The sequence below is a fragment of the Montipora foliosa genome, chromosome 8, assembly GCF_036669935.1.
Source record: "Montipora foliosa isolate CH-2021 chromosome 8, ASM3666993v2, whole genome shotgun sequence".
Taxonomy (NCBI): domain Eukaryota; kingdom Metazoa; phylum Cnidaria; class Anthozoa; order Scleractinia; family Acroporidae; genus Montipora; species Montipora foliosa.
In genome coordinates, this window is record NC_090876.1 from 31059593 (window position 1) to 31080476 (window position 20884).

Consider the following 20884-nt stretch of genomic DNA (forward strand, 5'->3'; position numbering starts at 1 on the left):
GGAGGTAACAAGTCTACAGCCCAAGAAAATAGTTGTAGGGGTTCTTCACAAGAGAGACAAGATAAAAATCTTGCAGAATTTGGACCCGGCTGTAGACTTTAAAAAAATATCGTGAACAGAAGAATGTAGGCTTTTCCGCGTTCTGGGAGACGTTTCATCCGGGACCTAAACAAGCTTTGCAACTGATCTCTGGCAGACGAACAGGAAGATACCTCTGAAAAACACGTAAGTCTGGGTGCTTTCTGAATTTGACTTCTTTCTTACGGTAAAGGCATTCGTACGGAGCGTTCATTTAACCTTTAATGCTCAAATTGATTAATAAAACACTGTAAAATAGAGAAGTTATCACTGCAGTTTCTCTTAAATATACAGGTCAAAAATCATACCGGTCGAATTTTGTTGTTTGTAATGCCACATTTAATTTCAATAAAGCCCGACAGGAAATCAGATAGAATCGAACGAAATGCAGTTCAAATTCTTTAGAAAAAATCTAAACCCATTTAAATTTGTCAACAACAAAATTTTACGAACGCTTTTCTATAAACAATATAAACTTAACGAAGGTCTGTCAACCACATGTAGACTTATTCCATAACCTGTAGGTTAGATAAAACACGCGCGGGTTGTATGCTTGTGGAGAGAAAATTTCACTATATATATTTCCCAAAGGTAATCGGAGCGCAGCCAGATGGCAAGGATGGGAGCAAATTTAATAGAAAGTAAAGCAAACTAAAAACGTCCGAGGTCCGAGATACCTGTTGTTGCCGGTTGGTTCCATGGTGTAATGGTCAGCACTCTGGACTCTGAATCCAGCGATCCGAGTTCAAATCTCGGTGGAACCTAATAAATATTTCTTGTATTTTGCAGTGTTTCTTCGGGCATTGGGTACATGAGAAAGGTCGTTCATGCCCGCGCTCTTTTACCGAGTGAAAAAACAGCAGTTCATCTTTGGTTCTCTAGTTGACAATCTAGTCTCACAATGTAAGGACAGTACAGTCGAATGGACTGTAATGGCCATTTGAATTATCCTACAAATCTCTTCTAATTTTATTATTATTATTATTATTATTATTATTATTATTATTATTATTATTATTTGTTTGATGTCAACGTGGTGAACTGATCAAACTAGACATTCTTTAATCTCGTTGCCGGCCCCATGGTGTAATGGTCAGCACTCTGGACTTTGAATCCAGCGATCCGAGTTCAAATCCCGGTGGGACCTCTATTTTAAGGTTATTTTAAAGCAAATGTACATCTTCCTTCAATGTGTGTCCAGTTTCGTGACTCAGAACCTTCCAAACTCCGCTGACCTGGAGATTGTGATGGTAAAGACTAACTGGGGATTTCTCAAATGTAGTTGGGTCTTCCTTGTGCTACTTCAGTGAGTCCAGTAAGGTGACTCAGACCCCCCCCCCCCTTCCCCCCCCTCCCCCCACCCAATGATGGCTCACTCGAATCGAAAATCGTCATTGCAAAGACACACTGATCGCTTTTCAATAGACCAATTTGGATATACTAAAATTAGTCCAAAACAAAAGCCATCATGTCAAGGCTCTGGGGAATAAACCCATACAAATCCTTGCATTTATTCCCCAAAACCTCGAGATGATGCCAATTGTTTCGGACTGAATTGTTATATATTGAAATTGGCCTATTTTTATGGAAAGAGAGGGGGCGGCAACTTTCTATCAAGCAAGACATTCCTGCGCAGAGTATTATTGAGCTCACTTCACTCTTAAGCCTCAAATCATTCATGGAAATCTCTAACGACGCTAACTAGCTACTACAGCAATACTGTGTGCCATTGATATTGGCCGTCAAGTGATTTTTTTGTCCCGGACAGTTAGAATGAATCCACTGTCGGTTGTAGCCCCAGGATCATATTGATCAAGACACGTGGCCAAAATGCCGAGCACCTGCGTCGGCCGGGAATCGAACCCGGGTCAACTGCTTGGAAGGCAGCTATGCTAACCACTATACCACCGACGCGCTAGCTGTATATTTGTGGAGAGAAAATTTCTCTATGTTCCAAAGGTAATCGGAGCGCAGCCAGATGGCAAGGACGGGAGCAAATTTATTAGAACGTAAAGCAAACTAAAAAACGCCTGAGGCCCTAGGTACCTGTTGTTGTTGTTGCCGGTTGGTTTCCAATCCACTCTCAATGTGACGCTTGTTGGTTTCATTTTGGCGCCATTGGAGTTCGCAAAAGGAGTAAACTGATCTGGAGTTTGATTTGGCCTCCCAAAGCAAAGTTTTCCTGAGGACATCATTAAGTCCGGTGAAGGAAGAAGTCTCGTGAGGTACAGTTTCTGCCTCACCCAATATCCTAGCTGTTGGTATAAGTTTTCGTACAATCAGCTTAACGAGTAATGCAAACACTCGGGCTTTCCTGCAGCTTTCTCCAGGATATTGCGGGCTTTGTTTGAGGAGGTAACAAGTCTACAGCCCAAGAAAATAGTTGTAGGGGTTCTTCACAAGAGAGACAAGATAAAAATCTTGCAGAATTTGGACCCGGCTGTAGACTTTAAAAAAATATCGTGAACAGAAGAATGTAGGCTTTTCCGCGTTCTGGGAGACGTTTCATCCGGGACCTAAACAAGCTTTGCAACTGATCTCTGGCAGACGAACAGGAAGATACCTCTGAAAAACACGTAAGTCTGGGTGCTTTCTGAATTTGACTTCTTTCTTACGGTAAAGGCATTCGTACGGAGCGTTCATTTAACCTTTAATGCTCAAATTGATTAATAAAACACTGTAAAATAGAAGTTAACACTGCCAGTTCTCTTAAATATACAGGTCAAAAATCATACCGGTCGAATTTTGTTGTTTGTAATGCCACATTTAATTTCAATAAAGCCCGACAGGAAATCAGATAGAATCGAACGAAATGCAGTTCAAATTCTTTAGAAAAAATCTAAACCCATTTAAATTTGTCAACAACAAATTTTACGAACGCTTTTCTGTAAACAATATAAACTTAACGAAGGTCTGTCAACCACATGTAGACTTATTCCATAACCTGTAGGTTAGATAAAACACGCGCGGGTTGTATGCTTGTGGAGAGAAAATTTCACTATATATATTTCCCAAAGGTAATCGGAGCGCAGCCAGATGGCAAGGATGGGAGCAAATTTAATAGAAAGTAAAGCAAACTAAAAACGTCCGAGGTCCGAGATACCTGTTGTTGCCGTTGGTTCCATGGTGTAATGGTCAGCACTCTGGACTCTGAATCCAGCGATCCGAGTTCAAATCTCGGTGGAACCTAATAGATATTTCTTGTATTTTGCAGTCTTTCTTCGGGCATTGGGTACATGAGAAAGGTCGTTCATGCCCGCGCTCTTTTACCGAGTGAAAAAACAGCAGTTCATCTTTGGTTCTCTAGTTGACAATCTAGTCTCACAATGTAAGGACAGTACAGTCGAATGGACTGTAAAGGCCATTTGAATTATCCTACAAATCTCTTCTAATTTTATTATTATTATTATTATTATTATTATTATTATTTGTTTGATGTCAACGTGGTGAACTGATCAAACTAGACATTCTTTAATCTCGTTGCCGGCCCCATGGTGTAATGGTCAGCACTCTGGACTTTGAATCCAGCGATCCGAGTTCAAATCCCGGTGGGACCTTTATTTTAAGGTTATTTTAAAGCAAATGTACATCTTCCTTCAATGTGTGTCCAGTTTCGTGACTCAGAACCTTCCAAACTCCGCTGACCTGGAGATTGTGATGGTAAAGACTAACTGGGGATTTCTCAAATGTAGTTGGGTCTTCCTTGTGCTACTTCAGTGAGTCCAGTAAGGTGACTCAGATCCCCCCTTCGCCACCCAATGATGGCTCACTCGAATCGAAAATCGTCATTGCAAAGACACTGATCGCTTTTCAATAGACCAATTTCGATATACTAAAATTAGTCCAAAACAAAAGCCATCATGTTAAGGCTCTGGGGAATAAACCCATACAAATCCTTGCATTTAATCCCCAAAACCTCGAGATGATGCCAATTGTTTCGGACTGAATTGTTATATATTGAAATTGGCCTATTCTTATGGAAAGAGAGAGGGCGGCAACTTTCTATCAAGCAAGACATTCCTGCGCAGAGCTCACTTCACTCTTGAGCCTCAAATCATTCATGGAAATCTCTAACGACGCTAACTAGCTACTACAGCAATACTGTGTGCCATTGATATTGGCCGCCAAGTGAGTTTTTTGTCCGGGACAGTTAGAATGAATCCACTGTCGGTTGTAGCCCCAGGATCATATTGATCAAGACACGTGGCCAAAATGCCGAGCACCTGCGTCGGCCGGGAATCGAACCCGGGTCAACTGCTTGGAAGGCAGCTATGCTAACCACTATACCACCGACGCGCTAGCTATATACCTGTGGAGAGAAAATTTCACTATGTTCCAAAGGTAATCGAAGCGCAGCCAGATGGCAAGGACGGGAGCAAATTTATTAGAACGTAAAGCAAACTAAAAAACGCCTAAGGCCCTAGGTACCTGTTGTTGTTTGTTGCCGGTTGGTTTCCACTCCACTCTCAATGTGACGCTTGTTGGTTTCATTTTGGCGCCATTGGAGTTCGCAAAAGGAGTAAACTGATCTGGAGTTTGATTTGGCCTCCCAAAGCAAAGTTTTCCGGAGGACATCATTAAGTCCAGTGAAGGAAGAAGTCTCGTGAGGTACAGTTTCTGCCTCACCCAATATCCTAGCTGTTGGTATAAGTTTTCGTACAATCAGCTTAACGAGTAATGCAAACACTCGGGCTTTCCTGCAGCTTTCTCCAGGATATTGCGGGCTTTGTTTGAGGAGGTGACAAGTCTACAGCCCAATAAAATAGTTGTAGGGGTTCTTTACAAGAGAGACAAGATAAAAATCTTGCAGAATTTGGACCCGGCTGTAGACTTTAAAAAAATATCGTCAACAGAAGAATGTAGGCTTTTCCGCGTTCTGGGAGACGTTTCATCCGGGACCTAAACAAGCTTTGCAACTGATCTCTGGCAGACGAACAGGAAGATACCTCTGAAAAACACGTAAGTCTGAGTGCTTTCTGAATTTGACTTCTTTCTTACGGTAAAGGCATTCGTACGGAGCGTTCGTTTAACCTTTAATGCTCAAATTGATTAATAAAACACTGTAAAATAGAAGTTAACACTGCCAGTTCTCTTAAATATACAGGTCAAAAATCATACCGGTCGAATTTTGTTGTTTGTAATGCCACATTTAATTTCAATAAAGCCCGACAGGAAATCAGATAGAATCGAACGAAATGCAGTTCAAATTCTTTAGAAAAAATCTAAACCCATTTAAATTTGTCAACAACACAAATTTTACGAACGCTTTTCTGTAAACAATATAAACTTAACGAAGGTCTGTCAACCACATGTAGACTTATTCCATAACCTGTAGGTTAGATAAAACACGCGCGGGTTGTATGCTTGTGGAGAGAAAATTTCACTATATATATTTCCCAAAGGTAATCGGAGCGCAGCCAGATGGCAAGGATGGGAGCAAATTTAATAGAAAGTAAAGCAAACTAAAAACGTCCGAGGTCCGAGATACCTGTTGTTGCCGTTGGTTCCATGGTGTAATGGTCAGCACTCTGGACTCTGAATCCAGCGATCCGAGTTCAAATCTCGGTGGAACCTATAGATATTCTCTTGTATTTTGCAGTCTTTTCTTCGGGCATTGGGTACATGAGAAAGGTCGTTCATGCCCGCGCTCTTTTACCGAGTGAAAAAACAGCAGTTCATCTTTGGTTCTCTAGTTGACAATCTAGTCTACAATGTAAGGACAGTACAGTCGAATGGACTGTAAAGGCCATTTGAATTATCCTACAAATCTCTTCTAATTTTATTATTATTATATTATTATTTATTATTATTATTATTATTATTATTATTATTATTATTATTTGTTTGATGTCAACGTGGTGAACTGATCAAACTAGACATTCTTTAATCTCGTTGCCGGCCCCATGGTGTAATGGTCAGCACTCTGGACTTTGAATCCAGCGATCCGAGTTCAAATCCCCGGTGGGACTCTATTTTAAGGTTATTTTAAAGCAAAATGTACATCTTCCTTCAATGTGTGTCCAGTTTCGTGACTCAGAACCTTCCAAACTCCGCTGACCTGGAGATTGTGATGGTAAAGACTAACTGGGGGATTTCTCAAATGTAGTTGGGTCTTCCTTGTGCTACTCAGTGAGTCCAGTAAGGTGACTCAGACCCCCCCCCCCCCCCCCCCTTCGCCACCCAATGATGGCTCACTCGAATCGAAAATCGTCATTGCAAAGACACTGATCGCTTTTCAATAGACCAATTTCGATATACTAAAATTAGTCCAAAACAAAAGCCATCATGTTAAGGCTCTGGGGAATAAAACCCATACAAATCCTTGCATTTATTCCCAAAAACCTCGAGATGATGCCAATTGTTTCGGACTGAATTGTTATATATTGAAATTGGCCTATTCTTATGGAAAGAGAGGGGGCGGCAACTCTCTATCAAGCAAGCACATTCCTGCGCAGAGTATTATTGAGCTCACTTCACTCTTGAGCCTCAAATCATTCATGGAAATCTCTAACGACGCTAACTAGCTACTACAGCAATACTGTGTGCCATTGATATTGGCCGCCAAGTGAGTTTTTTGTCCCGGACAGTTAGAATGAATCCACTGTCGGTTGTAGCCCCAGGATCATATTGATCAAGACACGTGGCCAAAATGCCGAGCACCTGCGTCGGCCGGGAATCGAACCCGGGTCAACTGCTTTGGAAGGCAGCTATGCTAACCACTATACCACCGACGCGCTAGCTATATACCTGTGGAGAGAAAAATTTCACTATGTTCCAAAGGTAATCGAAGCGCAGCCAGATGGCAAGGACGGGAGCAAATTTATTAGAACGTAAAGCAAACTAAAAAACGCCTAAGGCCCTAGGTACCTGTTGTTGTTGTTCTTGTTGCCGGTTGGTTTCCACTCCACTCTCAATGTGACGCTTGTTGGTTTCATTTTGGCGCCATTGGAGTTCGCAAAAGGAGTAAACTGATCTGGAGTTTGATTTGGCCTCCCAAAGCAAAGTTTTCCGGAGGACATCATTAAGTCCAGTGAAGGAAGAAAGTCTCGTGAGGTACAGTTTTCTGCCTCACCCAATATCCTAGCTGTTGGTATAAGTTTTCGTACAATCAGCTTAACGAGTAATGCAAAACACTCGGGCTTTCCCTGCAGCTTTCTCCAGGATATTGCGGGCTTTGTTTGAGGAGGTGACAAGTCTACAGCCCAAGAAAATAGTTGTAGGGGTTCTTTACAAGAGAGACAAGATAAAAATCTTGCAGAATTTGGACCCGGCTGTAGACTTTAAAAAAATATCGTCAACAGAAGAATGTAGGCTTTTCCGCGTTCTGGGAGACGTTTCATCCGGGACCTAAACAAGCTTTGCAACTGATCTCTGGCAGACGAACAGAAGATACCTCTGAAAAAACACGTAAGTCTGAGTGCTTTCTGAATTTGACTTCTTTCTTACGGTAAAGGCATTCGTACGGAGCGTTCGTTTAACCTTTAATGCTCAAATTGATTAATAAAACACTGTAAAATAGAAGTTAACACTGCCAGTTCTCTTAAATATACAGGTCAAAAATCATACCCGGTCGAATTTTGTTGTTTGTAATGCCACATTTAATTTCAATAAAGCCCGACAGGAAATCAGATAGAATCGAACGAAATGCAGTTCAAATTCTTTAGAAAAAATCTAAACCCATTTAAATTTGTCAACAACACAAATTTTACGAACGCTTTTCTGTAAACAATATAAACTTAACGAAGGTCTGTCAACCACATGTAGACTTATTCCATAACCTGTAGGTCAGATAAAACACACGCGCGGGTTGTATGCTTGTGGAGAGAAAATTTCACTATATATATTTCCCAAAGGTAATCGGAGCGCAGCCAGATGGCAAGGATGGGAGCAAATTTAATAGAAAAGTAAGCAAACTAAAAACGTCCGAGGTCCGAGATACCTGTTGTTGCCGGTTGGTTCCATGGTGTAATGGTCAGCACTCTGGACTCTGAATCCAGCGATCCGAGTTCAAATCTCGGTGGAACCTATAGATATTTCTTGTATTTTGCAGTCTTTCTTCGGGCATTGGGTACATGAGAAAGGTCGTTCATGCCCGCGCTCTTTTACCGAGTGAAAAAACAGCAGTTCATCTTTGGTTCTCTAGTTGACAATCTAGTCTCACAATGTAAGGACAGTACAGTCGAATGGACTGTAAAGGCCATTTGAATTATCCTACAAATCTCTTCTAATTTTTATTTTCTATTATTATTATTATTATTATTATTATTATTATTATTATTATATTATTATTATTTGTTTGATGTCAACGTGGTGAACTGATCAAACTAGACATTCTTTAATCTCGTTGCCGGCCCCATGGTGTAATGGTCAGCACTCTGGACTTTGAATCCAGCGATCCGAGTTCAAATCCCGGTGGGACCTCTCTATTTTAAGGTTATTTTAAAGCAAATGTACATCTTCCTTCAATGTGTGTCCAGTTTCGTGACTCAGAACCTTCCAAACTCCGCTGACCTGGAGATTGTGATGGTAAAGACTAACTGGGGATTTCTCAAATGTAGTTGGGTCTTCCTTGTGCTACTTCAGTGAGTCCAGTAAGGTGACTCAGATCCCCCCTTCGCCACCCAATGATGGCTCACTCGAATCGAAAATCGTCATTGCAAAGACACTGATCGCTTTTCAATAGACCCAATTTCGATATACTAAAATTAGTCCAAAACAAAAGCCATCATGTTAAGGCTCTGGGGAATAAACCCATACAAAATCCTGCATTTATTCCCCAAAACCTCGAGATGATGCCAATTGTTTCGGACTGAATTGTTATATATTGAAATTGGCCTATTCTTATGGAAAGAGAGGGGGCGGCAACTTTCTATCAAGCAAGACATTCCTGCGCAGAGTATTATTGAGCTCACTTCACTCTTGAGCCTCAAATCATTCATGGAAATCTCTAACGACGCTAACTAGCTACTACAGCAATACTGTGTGCCATTGATATTGGCCGCCAAGTGAGTTTTTTGTCCGGGACAGTTAGAATGAATCCACTGTCGGTTGTAGCCCCAGGATCATATTGATCAAGACACGTGGCCAAAAATGCCGAGCACCTGCGTCGGCCGGGAATCGAACCCGGGTCAACTGCTTGGAAGGCAGCTATGCTAACCACTATACCACCGACGCGCTAGCTATATACCTGTGGAGAGAAAATTTCACTATGTTCCAAAGGTAATCGAAGCGCAGCCAGATGGCAAGGACGGGAGCAAATTTATTAGAACGTAAAGCAAACTAAAAAACGCCTAAGGCCCTAGGTACCTGTTTTGTTTTTTCTTGTTGCCGGTTGGTTTCCACTCCACTCTCAATGTGACGCTTGTTGGTTTCATTTTGGCGCCATTGGAGTTCGCAAAAGGAGTAAACTGATCTGGAGTTTGATTTGGCCCTCCCAAAGCAAAGTTTTCCGGAGGACATCATTAAGTCCAGTGAAGGAAGAAGTCTCGTGAGGTACAGTTTCTGCCTCACCCAATATCCTAGCTGTTGGTATAAGTTTTCGTACAATCAGCTTAACGAGTAATGCAAACACTCGGGCTTTCCTGCAGCTTTCTCCAGGATATTGCGGGCTTTGTTTGAGGAGGTGACAAGTCTACAGCCCAATAAAATAGTTGTAGGGGTTCTTTACAAGAGAGACAAGATAAAAATCTTGCAGAATTTTGGACCCGGCTGTAGACTTTAAAAAAATATCGTCAACAGAAGAATGTAGGCTTTTCCGCGTTCTGGGAGACGTTTCATCCGGGACCTAAACAAGCTTTGCAACTGATCTCTGGCAGACGAACAGGAAGATACCTCTGAAAAACACGTAAGTCTGAGTGCTTTCTGAATTTGACTTCTTTCTTACGGTAAAGGCATTCGTACGGAGCGTTCGTTTAACCTTTAATGCTCAAATTGATTAATAAAAACACTGTAAAATAGAAGTTAACACTGCCAGTTCTCTTAAATATACAGGTCAAAAATCATACCGGTCGAATTTTGTTGTTTGTAATGCCACATTTAATTTCAATAAAGCCCGACAGGAAATCAGATAGAATCGAACGAAATGCAGTTCAAATTCTTTAGAAAAAAATCTAAACCCATTTAAATTTGTCAACAACACAAATTTTACGAACGCTTTTCTGTAAACAATATAAACTTAACGAAGGTCTGTCAACCACATGTAGACTTATTCCATAACCTGTAGGTCGATAAAACACGCGCGGGTTGTATGCTTGTGGAGAGAAAATTTCACTATATATATTTCCCAAAGGTAATCGGAGCGCAGCCAGATGGCAAGGATGGGAGCAAATTTAATAGAAAGTAAAGCAAACTAAAAACGTCCGAGGTCCGAGATACCTGTTGTTGCCGGTTGGTTCCATGGTGTAATGGTCAGCACTCTGGACTCTGAATCCAGCGATCCGAGTTCAAATCTCGGTGGAACCTAATAGATATTTCTTGTATTTTGCAGTCTTTCTTCGGGCATTGGGTACATGAGAAAGGTCGTCCATGCCCGCGCTCTTTTACCGAGTGAAAAAACAGCAGTTCATCTTTGGTTCTCTAGTTGACAATCTAGTCTCACAATGTAAGGACAGTACAGTCGAATGGACTGTAAAGGCCATTTGAATTATCCTACAAATCTCTTCTAATTTTATTATTATTATTATTATTATTATTATTATTATTATTTGTTTGATGTCAACGTGGTGAACTGATCAAACTAGACATTCTTTAATCTCGTTGCCGGCCCCATGGTGTAATGGTCAGCACTCTGGACTTTGAATCCAGCGATCCGAGTTCAAATCCCGGTGGGACCTCTATTTTAAGGTTATTTTAAAGCAAATGTACATCTTCCTTCAATGTGTGTCCAGTTTCGTGACTCAGAACCTTCCAAACTTCGCTGACCTGGAGATTGTGATGGTAAAGACTAACTGGGGATTTCTCAAATGTAGTTGGGTCTTCCTTGTGCTACTTCAGTGAGTCCAGTAAGGTGACTCAGACCCCCCCTTCGCCACCCAATGATGGCTCACTCGAATCGAAAATCGTCATTGCAAAGACACTGATCGCTTTTCAATAGACCAATTTCGATATACTAAAATTAGTCCAAAACAAAAGCCATCATGTTAAGGCTCTGGGGAATAAACCCATACAAATCCTTGCATTTATTCCCCAAAACCTCGAGATGATGCCAATTGTTTCGGACTGAATTGTTATATATTGAAATTGGCCTATTCTTATGGAAAGAGAGGGGGCGGCAACTCTCTATCAAGCAAGACATTCCTGCGCAGAGTATTATTGAGCTCACTTCACTCTTGAGCCTCAAATCATTCATGGAAATCTCTAACGACGCTAACTAGCTACTACAGCAATACTGTGTGCCATTGATATTGGCCGCCAAGTGAGTTTTTTGTCCCGGACAGTTAGAATGAATCCACTGTCGGTTGTAGCCCCAGGATCATATTGATCAAGACACGTGGCCAAAATGCCGAGCACCTGCGTCGGCCGGGAATCGAACCCGGGTCAACTGCTTGGAAGGCAGCTATGCTAACCACTATACCACCGACGCGCTAGCTATATACCTGTGGAGAGAAAATTTCACTATGTTCCAAAGGTAATCGAAGCGCAGCCAGATGGCAAGGACGGGAGCAAATTTATTAGAACGTAAAGCAAACTAAAAAACGCCTAAGGCCCTAGGTACCTGTTGTTGTTGTTCTTGTTGCCGGTTGGTTTCCACTCCACTCTCAATGTGACGCTTGTTGGTTTCATTTTGGCGCCATTGGAGTTCGCAAAAGGAGTAAACTGATCTGGAGTTTGATTTGGCCTCCCAAAGCAAAGTTTTCCGGAGGACATCATTAAGTCCAGTGAAGGAAGAAGTCTCGTGAGGTACAGTTTCTGCCTCACCCAATATCCTAGCTGTTGGTATAAGTTTTCGTACAATCAGCTTAACGAGTAATGCAAACACTCAGGCTTTCCTGCAGCTTTCTCCAGGATATTGCGGGCTTTGTTTGAGGAGGTGACAAGTCTACAGCCCAATAAAATAGTTGTAGGGGTTCTTTACAAGAGAGACAAGATAAAAATCTTGCAGAATTTGGACCCGGCTGTAGACTTTAAAAAAATATCGTCAACAGAAGAATGTAGGCTTTTCCGCGTTCTGGGAGACGTTTCATCCGGGACCTAAACAAGCTTTGCAACTGATCTCTGGCAGACGAACAGGAAGATACCTCTGAAAAACACGTAAGTCTGAGTGCTTTCTGAATTTGACTTCTTTCTTACGGTAAAGGCATTCGTACGGAGCGTTCGTTTAACCTTTAATGCTCAAATTGATTAATAAAACACTGTAAAATAGAAGTTAACACTGCCAGTTCTCTTAAATATACAGGTCAAAAATCATACCGGTCGAATTTTGTTGTTTGTAATGCCACATTTAATTTCAATAAAGCCCGACAGGAAATCAGATAGAATCGAACGAAATGCAGTTCAAATTCTTTAGAAAAAATCTAAACCCATTTAAATTTGTCAACAACACAAATTTTACGAACGCTTTTCTGTAAACAATATAAACTTAACGAAGGTCTGTCAACCACATGTAGACTTATTCCATAACCTGTAGGTTAGATAAAACACGCGCGGGTTGTATGCTTGTGGAGAGAAAATTTCACTATATATATTTCCCAAAGGTAATCGGAGCGCAGCCACATTGCAAGGATGGGAGCAAATTTAATAGAAAGTAAAGCAAACTAAAAACGTCCGAGGTCCGAGATACCTGTTGTTGCCGGTTGGTTCCATGGTGTAATGGTCAGCACTCTGGACTCTGAATCCAGCGATCCGAGTTCAAATCTCGGTGGAACCTATAGATATTTCTTGTATTTTGCAGTCTTTCTTCGGGCATTGGGTACATGAGAAAGGTCGTTCATGCCCGCGCTCTTTTACCGAGTGAAAAAACAGCAGTTCATCTTTGGTTCTCTAGTTGACAATCTAGTCTCACAATGTAAGGACAGTACAGTCGAATGGACTGTAAAGGCCATTTGAATTATCCTACAAATCTCTTCTAATTTTATTATTATTATTATTATTATTATTATTTGTTTGATGTCAACGTGGTGAACTGATCAAACTAGACATTCTTTAATCTCGTTGCCGGCCCCATGGTGTAATGGTCAGCACTCTGGACTTTGAATCCAGCGATCCGAGTTCAAATCCCGGTGGGACCTCTATTTTAAGGTTATTTTAAAGCAAATGTACATCTTCCTTCAATGTGTGTCCAGTTTCGTGACTGAGAACCTTCCAAACTCCGCTGACCTGGAGATTGTGATGGTAAAGACTAACTGTGGATTTCTGTCTAATACAAGCCTCTTCTGTATACGGATTGGATTGCAGCTGGAATTGTTCGCACCAATATACGCTGCGTAGTCGTCCCATGTTTTCTACCTTTATCAGCAGTCCTTGAAATGCTATCGGTCAACCTCCTCGGCCTATATCGGAAACGCATCGACAGTTTAGTGAAATTTTTGGCTGCTTTGCCACCAGAATGGAAACATCAGATTTGTATGCGCTATCCAACAAACCAGCATAGCCTACAGCCTATTTTTGGAATGGTAAACCCAGTTTCTGGCCAGCCTCCTACAGATGTTCTCGCATGCAAGGTGCGTCACTTCTAATCACACCAATCACACCAGTCCAAGAAACCTGTAATACCAGCTATAGACTATTGGAAACGGACCTTGCAACCAGAGCCAGTTTTTGACTCTGAACAATGGAAAGCTCTTTATTCTCCGCTTATTATCAACAGACAAGGCGATCTAAATTGTAAGATTACGGTGGCCCGTAGGGGTCATGCTGGTGTTGTTATTTTCTGCAAATTGAGGATTTCCTATTTCGACTTATAACGCGAGATCTCGACTTATAATTTTAACTTATCTGAATTTTCAGCCACGATTTTGGAGAAGGGTCTATTTACCTATCAAGTAAATGCCATAGCACGCGGCTGACTAAACGCGATCAAATAACCATAAATCTTTGATGTGAATTCAAAAGGAAATATAGTTTATTCGCACCACCGTGACGTAAATAGAAAACAAGAAATAGTTAATGTACAATGCCCCCTAGAAAATAATTAAAAAGCTAATGTAGGGGGTAAAGTAAAGAGTTATGTATAATAAAGGAAAAAAGTCGATTCAATGCGGCACAGATATATGAATAAAAGACAGGCAAAACACACAAACAACAAAAACAATGACAACCACAGCAAAAAGCATAGCTCTACACGAGGTCACTTCAAATAAGAAAATGGAGAGAAGAAAGAAGAAGTATAAATTTAATTAAATTAATATGACGTAGCGATAAATTTGTAAAACCAAAGATTTTGTGTAGACTCTTATACTGTGCATTTAAAAAATCAAGTGAACTTTCCAGCGGAGCTTGAGTCAACTTTTTTTCATTGGTATTTGATTTCCTCCAAAACCTCACGAGTAAGCCGTAACATAATAAGGACCACGAAGACGAATACACCTGAATACAAACTACGCAAAAAGGTAAATGCCACTCTACAAAAGTCAAGTAAAAGTATGATCCTCGCAGTTATGAACCGCGGCAATTTTAGCAATTGCGTAGGAGAGGCCTGAATGTTTTAGGCTTCTCTACGCAATTGCTAAAATTGCGTTCATAACTGCGAGGATCATACCTTCACTTGATTTCATATCCGCAGTTCAATATATGATTCATTTCATAAGCGAGTAAGGATTGTACAGTTAGTCAGTGCGCGGCCTTCTATGCGAGAGGTCCCGAGTTCGATCCTAGCTAGTGACCTCACATCCATGCCATGACTCGACTTCTTTGTATTCTGTGTAGCTTCAGGTAGCTTTAAATACACAAAGAGAGGGGTAAAATGAGCGCACCGTCGGCTTCCTGGGAAATATCCTCTGAGGTTAAAGGAAATTCCGACGTTAAATAAGATGCACCCTACCCTTACTCCAGCTGCAGCCAGCGATCCAAGAACTGTGGCTGTTCGAAAGTAGATACGCCAGATAACCGCTCAAACGCTCTTGTTTCGCGACTCTGCTCATTCCGCAGTCAAATGACCGAAAAGAACGCCAATTTCTTGTTTTTTTGCCCGTCATAAATCTGCCCGTGAATAACGTCCTATAGTACGCGACTCCCGCTAAAGCGTTCTTTACGAAATGAAATACGCCAGATGACCTCTCAAAACGCTCTGATTTCACGACTCTGCTTATTCCCCAGTGAAATAACTGAAAAGTAGGCCAATTTCGCGTTTCCGATTTCTCCCACAAATTTAATTTGCCGGTCATAAAACTGCCACTGAATAACGTCCTTTAGGACCACCCAACTAGTGTAGTAATGCAAATCCTGTATTTTAATTGGATACGCTACGGGAGGACTATTAGTAATAGTCCTCGAGTAGCAGAAAGCGCGACGCTTTCTTTCGTCTTTCGTCATTCCCAAATAAATATTTTTTCGACTTGCATTTGCTAACTTTATTATTGCCTTTTCTGTCCAACTAACTGGGTGATACTAAAACAATTAGACCCTTCGCCCTCAAGGGCCACGGGTCAATAGTCCATGAGAAGACTCCCGCTACACCGATCTTTACGAAATGAAATACGCCAGATTACCGTTCAAAACGCTCATTCCCCAGTCAAATAATCGAAAAGAACGCCAATTTGCGTACGCGACTCCCCCTATAGCGATCCAAGAACTGTGGCTTTACGATCTGAAATACGCCAGATAACTGCTCAAGACGCTCTTATATCACGACTCTGCTCATTCCCCAGTCAAATAACCAAAAAGAACGCAAAATTGTATTTTCCCGTTTCTCTGATAAATATCGTCATATAGTACTGCGACCGTGAATCCGCCTGACCTGAATCTATCAGCTAAGAGCTAATATGTAGATTTAGCCAAACCCAAGCCTAAACCGGAAAGTGGAGCTCCCGTTCTAACCTCAGAAAGCAATATAGTGTACATGGAAAAAATTATGCCTCTGCATAAAGTACGAAATTAATCGTCATTATTACTGTATACAGTTTACAGTGATCAAACAGATCAAACACCTCTGAGCTGACAGCAGTAAACAAAGAAGCGTTGCAAACAATAACCAACAATTTTAATCAACAACTAAAACTGAAATTACATGCACAGTAATCTCTTTCACAATATTTTCCGTTTGACTGTTAATCTTTACTCCCACTCTCTTTGGTTTAGAACAACAACAAAAATCTTACTAATTTCAAAGTCAACCTAAAGCGTTGTAAACTCGCTTACTCGACTGCAATTTCACAGTCAAACACAGCAGCTCACGACTAGACATCCATTTTACACAAAAAGCCTATAAATGTGATGCTTGAAATATGTAAGAATCTCTGTCAACACGGAATTGCAAACGTTTTCAGGCCTTCTTCGTTTTATAGTGAGTTTTGGACCGGTGGGTTAATGGAGCAAGCAGTCAACAAGGCTTGGATTTTCAGATTTTATTGACAACAATACTGTAGTAATCTCAAGCTTCAATTTCAGAATTCAAATCCCTTTCTAGCGAAAAAGCCAGAAAAAGGGTAACGAAATCAAAGTTACTTATATTTGTCCAGCCTTGTCAGGTGCATAGATTAAAAGTCACATACATACACACTTCCAATTGAAAAAAGGCCCTTAATTGAAAACACCCTAGTAAACCATGCATTACGAATGCCAAAAAAAACGTGTTACATATAAAATCACGTAAGCTTAAGGGCCGTAGATTAGAGTCCAGTCCGTTTCGATTTCGGTAACGAAACATCCCCGCCCCCCTCCAATGGGGAAAGCCTCTGGCAGGATGAATCACGCAAATCTTAGTGATGGGACGCATATACGTCCCTGAGGAAGTCTTGCCTTGAACGTTTCGTACTATGCCATCTTCTCCTGAGAACTCTTGAAGAATTCTACCTGCGCTCCATTTTCCGCGAGCTGGGTTTGCGTCTGCCACGATAACAAAGTCATCAACTGCGACATTTCTTCTTTGGACATGCCATCTCTTTCTGGTACAAGGCGTGGGAGGACATATGGAGCCCATTTCTTCCAGAAAGAGTACGCTATTTGCTGGCAGAATTCGAATCGATGACGGGGATTCTCCGTATGGCGGATTGGACCCTAAGGGACTGTACTTGATGCTCTCCCCAATAGGATGTCGTTTGGGCAAAGATAGGCACCATCGTCAGGGTCGTTTGGAATCCTACAAATGGGTCGTTGATTGACCAAATTTTCCACTTCGAGAAGACAAGTGTAGAGGTCAAAGGGGGTGAGTACCGTGTCCCCAATAGCTTTATGAGTGCTTTCTTCACGGTCTTTACCATAGCTTTAGAACAACCATTCTGGTGAGGGGCACTGAGCATGGTAAATTGTCATTTCATACCACGGTCGGCACAGAATTCCTTAAGGTGACTTTTATTTCATCCTTCTAGCATTAGGCGTAATTGATTCTCTGCTCCTACCATTTGTGAACCATTGTCGGTTATAAGGACTTTGGGATAATCACGATAGGAGAAAACCTCCTCAGGACCTGCAGGAACTCCATTGTATTGAGGTCGGTAGCCATCTCACAATGAATGGCTCTGGTGTTGAGGCATGTGAAAATGACCCCATAACGCTTCGCGGTTTTGTTCCTTTCAACGTTGACTTTCATTGGCCCAAAGTAGTCACATGAAGTGTATAGAAATGGGGGTGTGTAAGGCTGTTGGCGACAACCGGGTAAGTTTGCCATGAACTGGAATTCTACCATGGCCTCTGTTTCTTTGCAGAAGGTGCATCAATGTTTTACAATCTTGGCAATGTTGCTTCCTTTAATTATCCAATAATTTCTTTTTGGTTTTGGCAGTCGCTGCGGCGACACGCTGTTGGTCATCTGCACCCTCCATCAGTCTCCTGAGAATGAAGATCTGTTGGGTACAGCTCTGGCCCGTCTCAGTACTGGGTCAGCATGCGGTCTAACTCTGTTGAGAAGCACTTTATTGTAAACTTTGGCTGCAATGAACATTAGTGTTATGCCTCTGTAGTTGGTCATCTCACACAGGTTTCCCTTCTTAGGCAGAGGAAGTATTATGATGGTGCTCCATTGCTTAGGTGGAATCCGTTTGGTGTACACGTCGGCGCAGATGTGGTACAGGATCGCTACAACTTGTTCACCGCCTTATTTGAGTGCATCTACCGTTATTGAGGTATTGCAACCTGGAGACTTCCCTGATTCCAGTTGTTTAATGGCTGTTCTGATCTCGAACCATCAGAACCTACCTTAACTGACCTGTAAGCTCTGCAGTTCCTAGCTGAGTTGAGCCACTTGGCATTGATGATGATGTGGTCAAGTTGGGCATGTTGACCAGACGTGTGCTCCCATGTCCACATGCGATGTTTAGGTTGTGGAAATCGGAACTGTGTTGGTCAAGGGTTGTTTTGCTCACAGAAGCTGACCAGAAGCTCGCCATTTGTGTTGGTGCTGTCATGGTAGGTGTATTTCCAATGACCCTAGGGCTGGCGATATGGCTATCTTGACAAATTCTGGCATTGAAGTCACAGTCACGACTATGAAGTTATGGTGGGGAATGCTGTCAAAGGCATCCTGCAGCTTGTCGTAGAAGTCTGATTTTTCCTCTATGGCTGCAGCCTCAATAGGCGCACAGGCAACTACTACAGTCAGCGTTGGGCTGCCTTCAAGATACGCAACGATGATCCTGTCAGACACCTTCTCAACTGTCGCAAATGTTTGCTCACCTCCTGGCTGAGAAGTATGCCGACTTCTCCTTGTCTTTCTACAGTGGCAGAGGAGTAGGCGAGGAGCCACTTGCCGGCGGGCTGTCCAGTGTTGATCAATGACTTTGTCTATTTCCTGGATGCCAACAATATCTATATGTTGTTGGCTCCACCCCTGATGCAGCTTGCCCTTTGGATGGCTTGGACACTTTGAGTTTCTTCACTGGCGGCTGTTGCTTATGGAGTTGTTGGTTCTTTGCCTCGCCCGTCGTTCCAGCAACGTCGGGTCGGGAGATCCTCTCGGTTTGTCTCCTTTGCGTCATGCGTCCAGGAGCGTCCTGTTGCTGGTGACTGGCTGGACAATTACAGGTGAGTTTTCTCTTGGCCTTTGGAGTCAGTAGATTGGTAACCACAGGTGGGTCTGTTGTAACCCTATCGGGGGTGGCATTGAGGTTACCGATGCTTGCCAAAAGCATCACCTCATATCATATCATATACCTTTATTTACCCTCGGATTTTTAGAGTAGCTTGTTGTAGCTAATATCTCCGAGCATTTACCCTTCCAACCATGATACATCACAGAGGACAGACCACACCACCGGGAAACACATGCCCTACTCTTTGCGACAAGTGTGCGAGTTCATTTACTTCTCACAGAATTATGAACATTGAAGGCTTATCGTCCTTATCCGAGAAGACTAGTCCTATCCCAGTGCCCGCTCTATTTCTCTCAGCATTACGGTGATTTTCATTGAAATTTTCTTCCTTCTCCTTCCTAGGCTTCTCTTGAGGCTTTCTTCGCTTAAATTTCTCTAATTTTGTTGCCACTTGTCTCATGCTCTTTCGCTTTTGTTCGACTTTCCTGCTCTTTATCCCGTTGCTCGGCACTAATGTGATTTCCCGCCAGAAAAAGGCGGGTTGCCAAATGCAACGCTGCCACGCGATTTCCCGCCAAGGAAAATTGCCCGAACACTCCCTTCCCCAGAGGCTCTCCTGCCTCCCCATCCCGACAGTCTGTGCGGGCGGACGTACGTGACGTCATAACCAAAATCTGTTGTATGGATAGATTTCCCAAAAGATCTTACCCATGGTGCTCCTGAGGCGCGCGAAGCGCACCTGAGCTTCGCTACAAACGGCTGCAAGCTGGGCTGCATTATTTTAGAAAATATGCACTTCCAAATGTTAAAAAAAGGTTTATTGACGTTTATCTTTGCCTCCCAATTGGGAGAGCTTACTCAGTATATATTTTTCAACTTAAATGTCGTGGTAATATGCTGTTCGTCTGTGCAAGGTTAAATTTCCCATTCGAATGAGTGCATAGAATATATAGACTGTTTATATTTGCTTTTGTTATATAGCTGAAAATTTGAAACAATTCATTTTGTTTCCCTCGGCTGCGCCTCGAGGAAACGTTGAGATTCTCGTGAAACAAAATGAACTATTTCCCTCGGGACCAGTCATTAAGTGTTTAATGTCAATATCCTGTAATACATTGCATTTGAGTTAAAACGCAATTGTCATTCTATCCCCACTATGGTTACTAGGCGCTCTTCATTCGACAGGCCGCCAATAGGGAGTTTAAGAAACGACGACGGCTACGGCAACGACAACGCCAAAAAGCAGTAATATTATTGGTTAAAAGAATCAAAATGCTCGTGCCACACGTGCGGCACGCATTTTTAAACATTTCTCTTCCGTACTCGTCAAAACTACTACGTGAAATGACCAAATTTAAGGTTTTGACGACAACGTGGACAAACTACCGTGAATCTTTCAGTCTCACTCTTTACTTCAAATCCGTCTGTACCAATCCAGTTTTAGGACACTTCACTCAGATTGAATAATATACACAAGATGGAATAATCATGAAATACTTAAAACAGCTCAAAGTTATATTTTGGAGTGACGTTTTCGTCTCCGTAGCCGTCGTGGTTCCTTAAACTCCCCATTGTTAATCACTTTTCGTACTGTAGCGGGTGATGCCCGCGTAATTTCAGCGGGTATCACCCACAGGAGTTGCGTAAATCGGCTGTTCACAAATACGGACCAAATTCACACGTTA

General features: G+C 42.0%; 1 long non-coding RNA gene and 16 other non-coding genes across 17 annotated transcripts in view; 12 read left to right on the top strand and 5 right to left on the bottom strand.

Annotated features, from left to right (window-relative positions):
• Positions 1 to 770: 770 nt before the first annotated feature.
• Trnaq-cug (transfer RNA glutamine (anticodon CUG)) lies at positions 771 to 842 on the top strand. Its single transcript has one exon. It is a non-coding gene; the product is annotated as a tRNA-Gln (tRNA).
• A 311-nt stretch (positions 843 to 1153) lies between these two features.
• On the top strand, positions 1154 to 1225 carry Trnaq-uug (transfer RNA glutamine (anticodon UUG)). Its single transcript has one exon. It is a non-coding gene; the product is annotated as a tRNA-Gln (tRNA).
• A 695-nt stretch (positions 1226 to 1920) lies between these two features.
• Positions 1921 to 1992, bottom strand: Trnag-ucc (transfer RNA glycine (anticodon UCC)). Its single transcript has one exon. It is a non-coding gene; the product is annotated as a tRNA-Gly (tRNA).
• Positions 1993 to 3195: 1203 nt separating this feature from the next.
• Positions 3196 to 3267, top strand: Trnaq-cug (transfer RNA glutamine (anticodon CUG)). The gene has a single exon. It is a non-coding gene; the product is annotated as a tRNA-Gln (tRNA).
• Positions 3268 to 3563: 296 nt separating this feature from the next.
• Trnaq-uug (transfer RNA glutamine (anticodon UUG)) lies at positions 3564 to 3635 on the top strand. The gene has a single exon. It is a non-coding gene; the product is annotated as a tRNA-Gln (tRNA).
• Positions 3636 to 4302: 667 nt separating this feature from the next.
• On the bottom strand, positions 4303 to 4374 carry Trnag-ucc (transfer RNA glycine (anticodon UCC)). Its single transcript has one exon. It is a non-coding gene; the product is annotated as a tRNA-Gly (tRNA).
• Positions 4375 to 5580: 1206 nt separating this feature from the next.
• Positions 5581 to 5652, top strand: Trnaq-cug (transfer RNA glutamine (anticodon CUG)). The gene has a single exon. It is a non-coding gene; the product is annotated as a tRNA-Gln (tRNA).
• Positions 5653 to 6739: 1087 nt separating this feature from the next.
• On the bottom strand, positions 6740 to 6812 carry Trnag-ucc (transfer RNA glycine (anticodon UCC)). The gene has a single exon. It is a non-coding gene; the product is annotated as a tRNA-Gly (tRNA).
• Positions 6813 to 8032: 1220 nt separating this feature from the next.
• Positions 8033 to 8104, top strand: Trnaq-cug (transfer RNA glutamine (anticodon CUG)). The gene has a single exon. It is a non-coding gene; the product is annotated as a tRNA-Gln (tRNA).
• A 323-nt stretch (positions 8105 to 8427) lies between these two features.
• On the top strand, positions 8428 to 8499 carry Trnaq-uug (transfer RNA glutamine (anticodon UUG)). The gene has a single exon. It is a non-coding gene; the product is annotated as a tRNA-Gln (tRNA).
• Positions 8500 to 9180: 681 nt separating this feature from the next.
• Trnag-ucc (transfer RNA glycine (anticodon UCC)) lies at positions 9181 to 9252 on the bottom strand. The gene has a single exon. It is a non-coding gene; the product is annotated as a tRNA-Gly (tRNA).
• Positions 9253 to 10467: 1215 nt separating this feature from the next.
• On the top strand, positions 10468 to 10539 carry Trnaq-cug (transfer RNA glutamine (anticodon CUG)). The gene has a single exon. It is a non-coding gene; the product is annotated as a tRNA-Gln (tRNA).
• Positions 10540 to 10838: 299 nt separating this feature from the next.
• Trnaq-uug (transfer RNA glutamine (anticodon UUG)) lies at positions 10839 to 10910 on the top strand. The gene has a single exon. It is a non-coding gene; the product is annotated as a tRNA-Gln (tRNA).
• Positions 10911 to 11587: 677 nt separating this feature from the next.
• Positions 11588 to 11659, bottom strand: Trnag-ucc (transfer RNA glycine (anticodon UCC)). The gene has a single exon. It is a non-coding gene; the product is annotated as a tRNA-Gly (tRNA).
• A 1212-nt stretch (positions 11660 to 12871) lies between these two features.
• Positions 12872 to 12943, top strand: Trnaq-cug (transfer RNA glutamine (anticodon CUG)). Its single transcript has one exon. It is a non-coding gene; the product is annotated as a tRNA-Gln (tRNA).
• Positions 12944 to 13232: 289 nt separating this feature from the next.
• Positions 13233 to 13304, top strand: Trnaq-uug (transfer RNA glutamine (anticodon UUG)). Its single transcript has one exon. It is a non-coding gene; the product is annotated as a tRNA-Gln (tRNA).
• A 7567-nt stretch (positions 13305 to 20871) lies between these two features.
• The window catches only part of LOC138013187 (uncharacterized), an 18644-nt gene continuing 18631 nt past the window's right edge, over positions 20872 to 20884 (top strand). Inside the window, exon 1 of the long non-coding RNA XR_011125187.1 lies at positions 20872 to 20884. This exon is cut by the window's right edge and continues 12 nt beyond it. This is a non-coding gene — a long non-coding RNA (uncharacterized lncRNA).